Source organism: Rhineura floridana, chromosome 5, assembly GCF_030035675.1.
Source record: "Rhineura floridana isolate rRhiFlo1 chromosome 5, rRhiFlo1.hap2, whole genome shotgun sequence".
In the NCBI taxonomy this organism is placed as follows: domain Eukaryota; kingdom Metazoa; phylum Chordata; class Lepidosauria; order Squamata; family Rhineuridae; genus Rhineura; species Rhineura floridana.
This window is the reverse complement of record NC_084484.1, coordinates 117,911,486-117,924,929: the sequence shown is the minus strand read 5'-3', so window position 1 is coordinate 117,924,929 and position 13,444 is coordinate 117,911,486. Positions and strand designations below refer to the sequence as shown.

Here is a 13,444-nt window from a genome sequence, read left to right as displayed (position 1 = left end):
AAGTTTGTTTATTTAAAAAAATGGCCTTCATGTCAGTAGCAGAAAAGGTTCTGAGACACGGAAGTGCTGTCCCGCCAGATTCTGAATATCACCAATCTTATATTAAATTTGTGTCTATTCTCTTGTGCAGATAGACTGTTCTATGCAGAGAGTAAAAGGGATGCTGGAATATGTCATATTTGTAGAGCTTAGAAAAGTTACTTTTTTGAACTACAACTCCCATCAGCACCAGCCAGCATGGCCACTGGATTGGGCTGATGGGAGTTGTAGTTCAAAAAAGTAACTTTTCCAGGCTCTGCATATTTGCATTAGAGATGATTAAGTGAATGATCCCTGATGGTAAAGATGATATTATTCAGTAGTAGGGTTGCCAGGTTCCTGGCCTGAGACTGATCCTGTATCTTTAGGAGAAGAGAAAGTCAGCCAAGTGCAGGTGTTCTTGCAACATTGTAATGAGAAAAACCACAAGGTGGAATTCTCCCTTCCCCCTGCCCAACTTTTAAAGATACCAAAGACCTCTTGGAGGCCGGGCCTGGCAACCAAGAGGTCTTCTGTATCTTTAAAAGGTGTGCAGGGGGAAGGGAGAATTCCACCTTGTGGTTTTTCCTATTACAGGGTTGCAAGAACACCTGCACTTGGCTGACTTTCTCTTCTCCTAAAGATACAGGATCAGTCTCAGGCCAGGAACCTGGCAACCCTATTCAGTAGTGTGGTATAAGTGGGCATGGAGATAGAGTTGGCATTGGTGTTTCCTGCAGGGCTAGTTGCTCTTTTTGTGTCTCTATTGTGGTCCTGGATAAACTATTTTAGATCAGAAGACCATCTGTAAGTAATGACAGGCTAGTCACCTGAGGCCTATGAGAGAGAAGCACCATTGACCAAGATGGCGGTCAATTTTAGTTTGGAGCTGTAGATGACAACAAGCAGTTTGCTGTTGCTTTCTTTGCAGGGTCTGTCCTATAGTAAGCTACACCTAGGTACTAGTCTGCCTTCAATAGCTGAATGACTACTGTAGTTTTTCAAATAACATAATTCTTTCAGATATGAGTACCTGTCTAACAAACTGGACCAGTGCAATTGTATTGTGGGGCATGTCTATAAAAGATGGATTGTGTTGTGTGTGTTTTGGATGATAACTGGGAATGCATTGATTGTGTATGTGGCAACATCAGTTTCCTCCAGCTGAGTCACTGGTGTACACCAGGATGGAGAAGCTATCTGCTACTGGTTTGTTGGATTTTTGAGACAAAATATTGTTTACATATCCATCAAATAGTTAACATGTATCAGGAAATTTGATTCTATTTAATTTTAATTTAATTGGGAGTATAGTTATATTTGCCACTGCACTTTCTAATTAAATTAGAAAGATAACATTATTACCTATGGCTACTGTTGTGAATGGTGATTCTGTTCTTATCTTGCATTCATTTTTGTTTATACATCACATATGTATATACATCTTACATTTCATGGCGTTTGGTTCTCAGTGTTTCCCTCTGATCCCAGTTGGTTGTATCCAATGACGTTGCCCAGTCAGTGCAAGGAGGGTTGAGGGAACCCTCTGAATAAATGGAGGGGGATGGAGAGGAAGTGCACAGTGCACTCCAAAGTCTTTGTGCTAATGGGACAACTTCACTGGATACAAACTAATCTGCCAACTGAGCATATCATTGTAAGTTGCCAGAAGACACTCTGCTGTTTTTGCTACAGCAGATCTCTCTTTTTTTTTTAAAGGGAACTTCTCTCATATGTCAGCAGAGCTTAGGAGAAGATAGGAAGTTTATGAGGAAAATAATTACAAAGTATTCCCACAGTACTAAAGAATGGGCTGGGCAGAGCAACCCAACTCAGGGGAAGTTGGCATAAGTGATACCAGCATAAAATAAGCTGATGTGAAGTTCTACCACATCCAATTGCCATTCAGGAACCTCTGGGTTGGCTGAACACTGGCTCAGCCAGGAGCTGCACACAGGGACCAGAAAGTAAAAGCCTTCTCTTCCAAATACACCTACCAGGGAGTAAGCCCTTTCCATTTACTTCAGTTTTTATTTTCTTAGACCAACCTTTTTCCTGGCTTAACTTTTGCCTGTATTGGGACCTGCAGGAGCGGTCCATATACAAGTTGGATGTGGCCTAAGTTTCTTCACCTCGGTCCCTCCTCTGACATGCCTCAGAAATGCCCTTTTTTCAGGACTTCTTGCTTTTTCCCTTCCTCTGTGTCTACAAACAGTCATTGTATGTCGAATGTTAGTTCACCTAAGCTCACAGGTTATCAAAGTAGTCATCTAGTGTAGATGGAGAATAAAGGAGAATCACTCAAGAATTCTTGAGTCTTGGGAGGTACCAGAAATTATCTATTTGGGAGTCAGACTTCAGACAGCAGAACAGTCTTTATAATATATACTATTTATCCATATCTTGCACACTAAAACTGATAAAATGCATTCTAGGTGGCTTTAGCCATCATTGCAAAAATAGAAATATATATCAGCATGAAAGAAGTTGCCGGATATCCATTTAACAACAAAGTAGAAGACTCTGAAGGCATGTCTTAGTGAAAACAAGTTATAATAGATGAAGGACTGAGTTAAACTCTAAGTCATATCATAGAGCCAAAGTTACAAAGTACACGGAAATACATCATGATGCATCACCCATCAGATGTCATGGATGGAATAGATCAGCCTTTCCCAACTAGTGGGCCACCAGATGTTGTTGGACCACAATTCCCATCTTTCCTGACCATTGGCAATGCTGGCTGAGGCTGATGGGAGTTGTGGTCCAGCAACACCTGGTGGCCCACTAGTTGGGAAAGGCTGGAATAGACGGATGGTTTTCTCCTGCTTTCTTCAACCCCCCCCCCCAGCAGCACTGAGGGGTCCTGAGTGCTATACAACCTGGCTTTTTATACACTTTTTTATCTGAGGGAAGGCGTGTTCCCATGGTCTTATTAGCTACTGCGTGTTCACAGCTCATTACTGTTTTTCTTTCTACAGCCTCATCAGGCTCTCCATCGGGTCATTAGTCAGGCTCCTGGTGGGACTTCTATCCTCAACTCTCTGGAGTATCAGCCATGCCATACAATAAATTTCCTTTTGCTTCATGTTGATAATAAACGTAACACATTGGCTGTGTGCCCAGACATTTTATCTCTATGTCTGTACTCCGCTGTAAGAAAACATTATTCAGAAGAGAGGGTGATAGAAAACCCATTTTCAAAAGAGAACTTTTCCTCTATGCTGTATGCCATACTAAGCTACAAGCAAAGCCATTATAAGCTTATGTAATTTCAGCACATTTTATGTATGTTTTAAGCCATTATCTGGGCTGTCCCATTACGACCCTAAGTAAGCTTCACATTGAAAGAACCACAGCTGGTATATTAAATTGTCCTGTTTTTATATACTGTAGTTATACGACTGTGATGTCTGTATTAATAGAAAAGAGCATATATGTATGATCCATCATGTTTATATGACATGGTACATTATGTGTGTTGTATTATTAACCTGAGCTGGCGAATATATTAACTCTCTACACACATTGAAGCAAATCTAGCTAAAGATTTTGGCAGTCTCTTTTAAGAGTGTATTAAGGAAAAAATATTCCATTGTGTTTGTCTGTGTTTAATACATGTTTTAAAGTCAGCTGCAGCTGTTCACAAAGAAAGTTGATATTAAAATTTCAATAACTAGAAAAGCTAAGAGCAGCTTAAAAACAAGGCAAATTATTTTGGCTTCTAATGTTATAACTTCCCTGTGGTACGAGTATTTTTCAAAGTTTGTTACAGTGAGTCTCCCTAAGTCAAGAAAAGAATTGTTTGAGCCTTCCTCAGTTTTACTTTAAAAACTAAGATTTAGTTGGTGGTGCTTAGAAAAGAACAAAGGAGAGCAAATGTATCCACTCCATATGATTTTATGTTTCACAGGAATTTGAGAAAACAAAACTTGTATTTGGTATTTGGGAACTAATATGGCAACCTTGCTTTCAATCAGCATGATAGGTAATCACACAACCCACATAGCTACCTCTGTTGGTATGGTTTGAGCACTCTGCTTTCTGTGGTTCTGTGGGAAAAGTTGGGAAGACTTTGGAACCTCCCCCAGCAATAGGGGGTATATTGTCTTGTGATGTGTAGAATAGAGATGTTTGTTTCATTCTCTTTGTTTATATTATTGTTATCCATATGGTCATCAGTCTGCTATTGTCAAATCCACCCCAGAAATACATTAATATATTGCTCCCCTATTAATAGTAAGGTTGATACAAAGAGATGTCAACAGACTAGCCATTATTGTAATTGTGTGGTTGGCAACAACATCGGGAGGGGTTTTTCATATTTAATACTAGCTGCTGCGTTCAATTTTCATTAGGAGTGAAGCATTGAGAGGGGGGTCTCAATACCCCACCAAGATAATTAGCCTTAGAAAAAAACTCTCATTGGCCATATTTGTGAGAGAAGGAAATATTGAAGAACCAGGGCCACTTAAAAGCCATTACAAGTACATAAACGTTCTTGTCCTGCTTCCATTCCACACCTTTCAAATCTCACTTCCTATTTTATTGTTTTCTCTTGTGTAATTATAGTATTTATATATTTTTTCTTGTGGCTGAACATTAGCAATGCTATCTAAAATTCAATTGCCTTACGTCCAATATTAAAATTTTTAAATGTAAACTATTAATTCCACATTTTAATTTGATTTTTTAAATTGAAAATTAGCCAAGTGGTATTTGCCTAAGAAAGAATGTCCCACAAGAGTCCCTTTGGAGCCTAGTGCTACATGTATATTTATACTAATGTGAATTAATATCTCATCTAAAATTTGTCTCTGTATGAAATACTAATGTACTTAAATGATAAAGCATATTGAGTATAAGGAAAGTAAGGTTGTGCCTTTTATTTTCATTATTACTAGTTTACATAACTTGGAAACTCCATGGTAGAAAGAATTGTTTATAGATTCTTTTTTTTTACAAAATGTTCCTGATTTTAATAGCAATTCAACAACATAGGAAAATCTAGTATGACTGCATATCACAAAAAGATCATATCCAACACAGAAAAACAGCACATATAAATAGTTAAATCACTAATGTTACATTCATAATAGAACTGCTATAGATTCTTAAGCAAGTACACTGCATTTATATATCTGATTCTGATCAAAGGAAAAATGCTCAAGCTCCCTTTTCAGATGTTCACACACATCAAACTTGATAAAAGGATGCATAATAGGGACTCATATGTTTGACTATGCATAGCGTTTAAGTAACACTTCAGAGAAGTTACCGTTCTGATGAAAGTAAACAATTTATAATTGCAATTTTCACTTTAAAAATCCAATAGACTTCCAATATCGTTTTAAATCTATTTGTCTATCAGGTTGAGAACACATAGCATTTATAATTGTTTCCCATGTAGTCAGAATTCTACTAAAAGGCCATTTGCACTGTATCACTCTTTCAATTAAATTAGTTTCAGAATAAAATTACAGGTGGCATCTTGATGTTGTTCCTGTTTTATGATTATCATCAGAAACATCAGGACCCAACCACCAAATTTTACTTGGCCAGACATCAAAGGGTGCACAAACCATTTGGAAGAACATGGGGGGAAAACACCATGTTTATATTTTATAGAACATCACACTAAAGAAAAAATCTCCCTTATCATGCCCCATTCATTTTGCTTCTTTCTTAGATGTTTTAAACTTAAAAAGTATTTCTTTCTTTTGGGACCTTTTCTTTTGCTTTTTGAATATTAAGAAACTAATAGATAATATTTTATTTAAGGATAGATTTTTTAAAAAAAGAAAACATAATGAATGTTCATAATTAAAGTAGAATACTAAGTCAAGCATGTTTTAATAAAAATGCAGCCATAATTTCTAAGAAAGAGCTACTATGTAATTATTTAAATATATATGTTAGCTGTGCTATTTTAATTCCCTTGGCTGAGATTCAAAGACCTACCTTAAGCATACCTTGTAAAATGTTTTAACATTTTTCCTTTGAATTGTAAGATACGACCCACAAGTAGCCTTGGACATGTGGAACTAGTTGCACAGGTCTGGATGAAGGCCATTGTAATACGAGCAAGGGTGCTGTCCTCCAGGGTTGCGGGAGGTCATAGATCCCTCACTTTTTGGGGGGAGAGCAGGATCCCAGCAGGGTCCCTATCACTATGAAAGGGGAATGTATTAGCCACTGAGGTCTTCTCATTTGGCTAACAAAATGCTTCCTTGTCATCTCCTGATGATTGGAGTGAAATGAGGTGAGTCAGTCACTGAGATTACTCTTCCCAGTAGCTAACACACATCTCCCCTTTCATGTTGATTGGCTCCTAATTAAGTGACAAGTGAGCTTCATAGCAAAGTCCCAAATCCTAGTCCCACACTTGGCTTTATTTCAGAATTCTTAAAATTTCTGGCAAAGTTTCTGCCAATGTTTAGTCCCCAGAGGTAGAGATTGAGTTGGGAGGAAACTATACACACAGCAGTTCTATAATTCTATAATTCTGTCACTGCAGAAGAGACGGTGAATCCTGGGGGTGTGGCTGTGAGGAGATGTAGTGTGACTATCATGAAGGGACTCTGTACTTCTGAATTTGCTAGTATACTACTGAGTATGATTCATTCAAGATGTGATCCTATAGACCCTTACCTGAGAGAAGGTCCCCTTGAACTCAATGATGCTTACTTATCAATAGATATGATATAGAATAGCACTGTTAGATCTTTTTTATGTCAGTGCCTATATTGCACTTAAAACACAAGCATTACAAACTTTTTTTCACAATCAACAGTGATATAGTACATTCATCAAATAAAATGCTCTAAACATGTTTAGATTAGAAGTTTCTACTTTATGCAAATACAAGCAAGTTAATTCTAATAACTGTCTTAGAGTGCTAATATATTTATTTTGTGGACTTTTTCAAATATTTTGATAAATCATTACTGCTTTGCATGTAGAGACTATGAAGAATGCTGCTGTGCCTTTCATGTGTCATCACACCTCACTTTTAAGTCAGATACAATACACAGAAGTTTTGATACGATTGTCTTCTGAAGTATACATTGCCTCTACTGTGCATATCTTTATTTTGTTCGGATTTTAACATTATCTATGGCTATGATTTCTGGATTTGTATTTGTTTAAAATGGAAATAGAAACCAGCACTAACTGACTGCAATAATTGTATAAATCTCTTGACCTTTCAGTTCAGTTACTGCAATATATTTTATGTATTTAACACAGGCTGGTCAACAAAACTGGGAAACATAGTCTGTAAAACATTTACAACAAAAAAATAAAAATAGTAGTCTGCTTAGCTACTGGCTAGCAAATGCTTACCTGAATAATTTTTTTCTTACCTGTTGCACTGCTGAAAGATACTTGGACTTAAGCAAACTTTTGGAAATGTCTGCAAATTTCACTTCCTCCGTGAGGGGCAGAAAAAACAAAAGAGATAGCTCTAGGTTGGCAATGTATAGTGATGTAATTGAGAAAATTGTTTCTAAACTTTGCAAAGCTCAAGCTGTTATGAACTTTCTGTGTCAATCAACAAAATAGGATGCCAATGCATGTACTGGCTAACCAGTGTATTGTACCACTATTTCTGCCTGGAATCATTTCTTACTATATTATATTTTTGTTAGTGTCACGTTACCTGTGAACGCTTACAACAGATTGTAATCAGTCTGATTTTACATCAAACTGCAGTTTCAGATTTAACTGTTAATGCACCCAAAATAGAAATAGAGCATAACCTCTAGTTTAAAACACAAAAAGGCTGTCTTCAACACCATATGACATCGACCAATCAAAAGGCTTTGAAATTAATAAAAATTAATCAATTTGACACGGGTTTCTAGGATGATGTGAGAGCCAGTGTGGCATAGTGGTTAGAGTGTAGGACTATGACCTGGGAGACCAGGGTTCGAATCCCCACACAGCCATGAAGCTCACTGGGTGACCTTGGGCCAGTCACTGCCTCTCAGCCTCAGAGGGAGGCAGTGGTAAACCTCATCTGAATACCCCTTACCATGAAAACCCTATTCATAGGGTCGCCCATAATTCGGAATCGACTTGAAGGCAGGCCATTTCTAGGATGTATAATGAGATAAATAATTTTCTAGGTTAGATTCTCTGTAGAAACAGTAGTAATGCAGAAAAGAAGCAAAGTAAGAAGAACGCCAACAAACATACAAAAAAATAATTCTCCATCTTTGGAGATGGCAGGTGTTGCCACCACTCACCATATGCTCAGAGGCACATGTTACCGAATTCTTCCAAGCTACACAGGAAGTGGATTGGAGTGTGAAAGACCAAACCAAATTGTGTTTGCATTTTTACAAATTTGTAGGGCAGTACAATATCTCAGAGAGAAGGTCAGGTCTCCTGCTCCCCTGGTTCATTCACTGTAGCTGCCAAATTCCCCTGCTTTTTAATGTTTGATAGAAATATCTGTTGGCTATAGGTACATTCTTAAACTGCAATGGTTTTTGCCTATTAGTGAATTAGTTATATAATTTGTTATGGCTGCTTCTCATATTTGACACGGAGCTAACCATTTCAATCAAACATCATGTCGTTTTAGCCATTCATGTTTGTTTGTTGCACATCTTATTAAGCTATACTTAGGAAGATCATTATTTTAGAATAATATTTGAGCCACAATCTCAACTAAACATAGTATGCCATTTTAGCCATTCATGTTTCATGCATGTTACATTGATTTGTAGTGGGAAGGTCATTATTTAATATTAGCATAAATCAAATGGTTTGCAGGAAACTTCAATTTTATTTATGGAAGGCTAAGTGCTATACGTATAAGACATATGCCAATAGCTGTATATATCTTTTGTAAACATTGCTAGGTAATTATGAAGAGTTTTTTCTCTTTACTGCTTCACTCACTGGTTACAGTGTTACACTCCACTTACAAGCACATACTTGGAAGAGAGTCCCATTGATGATACATTTAACTTCTATTTAAATTGGACTGCATACTTTAAGCAGTTAGTTCTGTTCAAAAATGTAGTGTCTTTAAACAGGAAACCATATCTGCCATCTTTTAAAAATAATTCTTCCAGTAGCATGCTTGCCAGTCATCAGGCTCCTTTTTTCCCTCACTTTTTATTTTGATTAACACAGAAGAATGGTCAAAGCTCTTTGAATGTTTCATTTTCTTTCGCTTCAAGAATTGACCTTTGTTTATTCTTTGCCTTTTTTGTGGGAATAACAAAGGTCTGGAAATCCTATCAACCAAAATGTCATGCCCAAAATAGGGTAGATATTAAAGAGGTGGGGGAAATAGAATAAGAAACCATTCCATACGCTTTGCCTTTTAGATGCTGTCACTACATATACTGCCAGGTCTTAATAAAGAAAAGATTGCCAGCTGCACTTCAAGGTCTCTTTATTAGCCTTAGTTTATCCAGCATGAGGTTTTATTTAATTGTCTGAATAGATGGTGACAAATCAAGAGGCACAGTCAGCTGCATGACAGTTAATGAAGAAATCCGTATTTCTAATCTAGCTGTAGAGCACAAAACTCTACTGCTTTGATGAACCGGCCTTTTGTGATGAACCTGACTGAAAAGCCACATGTGTTACACTGACTATCTAATTAAGTCATCAGAATGCATTGGAGCAAACGGAGTGGTTCACATGGACTCATATAAATACTTTCAGTTTCTCTATTACCTGGCTAATAGAAAGTGGCAGTGTTCCAGATTATGACTGATAGGGATTAGATGGTACAGCTGCTGCAATTATGCTAGCTGGCAGATATCTGTGAAACACTTTTCTTCTTTGTCCACAGGAATTATGGAGCCACTTTGTTCTACTCATTTGTATTTTGAGGATGTCTTGTTACAGTCACCTTTATTCCACTACTACTACCACTTTCCCCCATTATCTGTACTGTATTTTTGCCCTGAGCATGCTCTGAAAGGATCTACTTCATATTGTGATTTTGTATTGTTATTCTTCAAGCTAATCAAGCACTTCTTGAAGAAAGGTTTCTATGTAGCCTTAAGTCTTTTGTTTTGTAACAGTAATATCAAAATGGATCATATCATTTCTGATGTGTCACATGGGGGTAGGGTAGTTCCAATTTAAGTCCAGCAATGGCTGAAATTGTTTGGCAATGGCTGAAATCTTCTTCAATTCCAGTTCAATGGTGGGAGAAAAACATTTCCCATGATGATAATTTGCGTTAGTTGTAAAGTAGTTAATATTTATTCTGATATTGCATATCAGTCTTAATATTGTAGAAAAGGTCCTCAAATGCAAAGATGTAACACTGAACACTAAAATCAGGATCATTCAGACCATGGTATTCCTGATCTCTATGTATGGATGTGAAAGTTGGACAGTGAAAAAAGCGGATAAGAGAAAAATCAACTCATTTGAGATGTGGTGTTGGAGGAGAGCTTTGTGCATACCATGGACTGCGAAAAAAACAAATAATTGGGTGTTGGAACAAATTAAACCAGAACTGTCACTAGAAGCTAAAATGATGAAACTGAGGTTATCATACTTTGGAACACATCCTGAGAAGACATGATTCACTAGAAAAAACAATAATGCTGGGAAGAACAGAAGGGAGTAGTAAAAGAGGAAGGCCAAAGAAGAGATGGATTGATTCCATAAAGGAAGCCATAGACTTGAACTTACAAATCTGAACAGGGTGGTTCATGACAGATGCTATTGGATGTCACTGATTCGTATGGTCGCCGTAAGTCATAATCGACTTGAAGGCACATAACAACAACAACTTGGAGTGCAAACGCAGCATATTTCAGGACCGACCAAGAGAACTGAGACTGTGATTTTAAAAAATAAGTTATTTTTCTAGATGAATTGTTCTTAATTTTAATTAAAATGGCACAGTAAACAGTAATGGGAATTTTTCATTATGTGGATCACTCAGGCTTAAGGTTAATACCCTTGCTTCTTATGCTGTCTCTGAAATTAGGGAGTGTAGCACACTTCTCTGCTGTTTCCTGATACTTATTCTTTGTAGTCATTTTCATATTCTTGAATTGTACACAGACTGAATTCACTAAGAAAGGGTAGGAACATTGTCCCCTTTCCCTTTTCCATGCGTTCATTAACTCTGCATTCATAGAGCCTACATGTGCACAGGTTGTAGTGCATCTCTACATACACTTGAGAACAGTCCTCAAAACAGGGCACCTGATTATGTGGAAAGAACATGCCTATAACTTGTATACACATTACTCTGGGGAACACACCCAATGAATGTGCAGAGGTTGAGGGCAACAACAATAGACACAATCACACTTGTTTCCTCCACATGTTCAATTCTATAAAAAAGGTATTATGTAATCTTGAAATAAATATGTATTATTATTATTATTATTATTATTATTAATAATAATAATAATAATAATAATAATAATAATAATAATAATAATAATAACTTTCCTTCACCCAAAAGTCCCAGGGCGGCTTACAACAGTTTTAAAACAGTTAAGAACAACCTAAGCAACATCACAGAAAATAGGGTGGGTCCTAAAAATATATATCTGTCAAAGGCCAGGGTAAAGAGGTGAGTCTTCAGCATTCACTTAAAGTTGTTCAATGAATGTCCAGAGCGAGAACCACCAGTCGGAGACGAGGGTGCAATCAATTATTGTTTTATTAAAGTAATGGGTACATCAAAGGCTGTACACCTCATAGAAACCCCTATGCTAACTCATTACAATCCCCAACTGCACTCTAGACATGCTCTGCAACTTGTGAGGAAAGTTGACTCAGCGCCCACTTCCAGGCGAAGTAGCCTCAAATAGGAGAGGTCTTGGGGCGTAACCTCTCACTCCATCGCACACATGCCCCCTTCTGCCCTGTCTGTTTCTCCCGACGTCGTGAGTGCGGTGAGGGGGGGTGAGCCTCTGAGGGCTCATCAGAAAGCACAGGTTCCTGATCGGTAGGCCAGAGAGCGGAGGGTGGGGAAGCATCAGGTGTTTCTAAGATACTACTTGGTGAAGGAGGAGTGTCTGCTCTCTCAGGAGCACCCCCCAACAGTCCTGTGGGAGTGCTGGGGGCTGAGCACTGTCCCATTGAGGGGCAGGACCAGCCATGGGAACTGGTGGGGCGGGCGACTCACTCTCTTCCCCAAGGTCGGGGTTAGATTCAACAACAGCTGGATCGTCCATGCTCCCTAATGGCTGAGGCTTCTGAAACTCATGCCTTTCTCCTTCCTCGGGAAGGACGCTGGGTCCGTCACCCCTGGAGTTGCCAGGCACACCTCGGTGGGGAGGGAGTTCCACAGTTTAGGGACTGTTACAGAGAATGCCCTCTCCCAGGGCACCACCCCCTAAGCTTTCAAGGGGGGCAGAAATACCAAAAGGGACCCCTCTGCTGATCTCAACACCCAAGACAGTCTATAGGGAAGGAAGCAATCTTTTGGATATTTGGGACTTGAGTCTTTTAGGGCTTTAAACACTAATGTGAGCATTTTGAACTGGGCCTGGAAATGAACTGGCAACCAATGCAGCTGTTTTGAAACAGGGATTATATGAGCTCTAAAAGGAACCCCTGCTAGTAATCTGGATACTTCAGTTGGATTGTTCGTTTGGAACAAGTAAAGCTTCCGAGTCATCTTCAAGGGCAGCCCCACATAGAACGCATCACAATAATCCAGTCTGGAAGTTGGATTAAATACCCTCCTAGCCACTGAGGCTACTTGAACCTCCAATGACAGTGTTGTATCAAGAAGTATCCCCACGCCATGGACCTGTTCCTTCAAGAAAAGAGCAACCCCATCCAGAACTTGCTGTCTTCCCATCTCCTGGACATGAGAACTCTGGACACATAACGCCTCTGTCTTTTCAGGATTCAGCCTCAATTTATTGGCTCATATCCAGTCCATCACTGCCTCTCAGCACTGGTTCAATATCTCAGCTTCCTGTCCTGATTCAGATGGAATAGAGAGGTAGAGCTGGGTGTCATCTGCATATTGATGGCACCTCATTTCAAATTCCTGATGACAGCTCCCAGTGACTTCATATAGATGTTAAATAGCATGAGGGACAAGATGGAACCCTGTGGAACACCACAGGATAATTCTCATGGTGCTGAACAGTAGCCCCCCCATAACTACTTTTTGGAAGTTGTTCTGGAGGTGTGATTAGAACCACTGAAGAACAGTGCCCCCACCTCCTCAAGATGTTCCAGAAGGATGCCATGGTCTACAGTATCAAAAGCCACTGAGATCAAAGAGAACAAGTAGGGTCGTTTTCCCCCTATCTCTCTCCCGACAGGTGTCATCAACCAGGGAGACCAAGGCAGTTTCATTGCCATGGTCAGGCCTGAATCCAGACTGGAATGGATTCAAGTAATCAGTTTTCTCCAACCATGCTTGAAGTGGGACCGCCACTACCTTCTCAACCACCTTGCCCAA

The 13,444-nt window shown here is 38.8% G+C and overlaps 1 protein-coding gene across 8 annotated transcripts in view; it reads left to right on the top strand.

Annotated features, from left to right (window-relative positions):
- Positions 1–13,444, top strand: part of ROBO1 (roundabout guidance receptor 1) — a 1,232,929-nt gene that overhangs the window by 192,898 nt on the left and 1,026,587 nt on the right. The window lies entirely within an intron of this gene.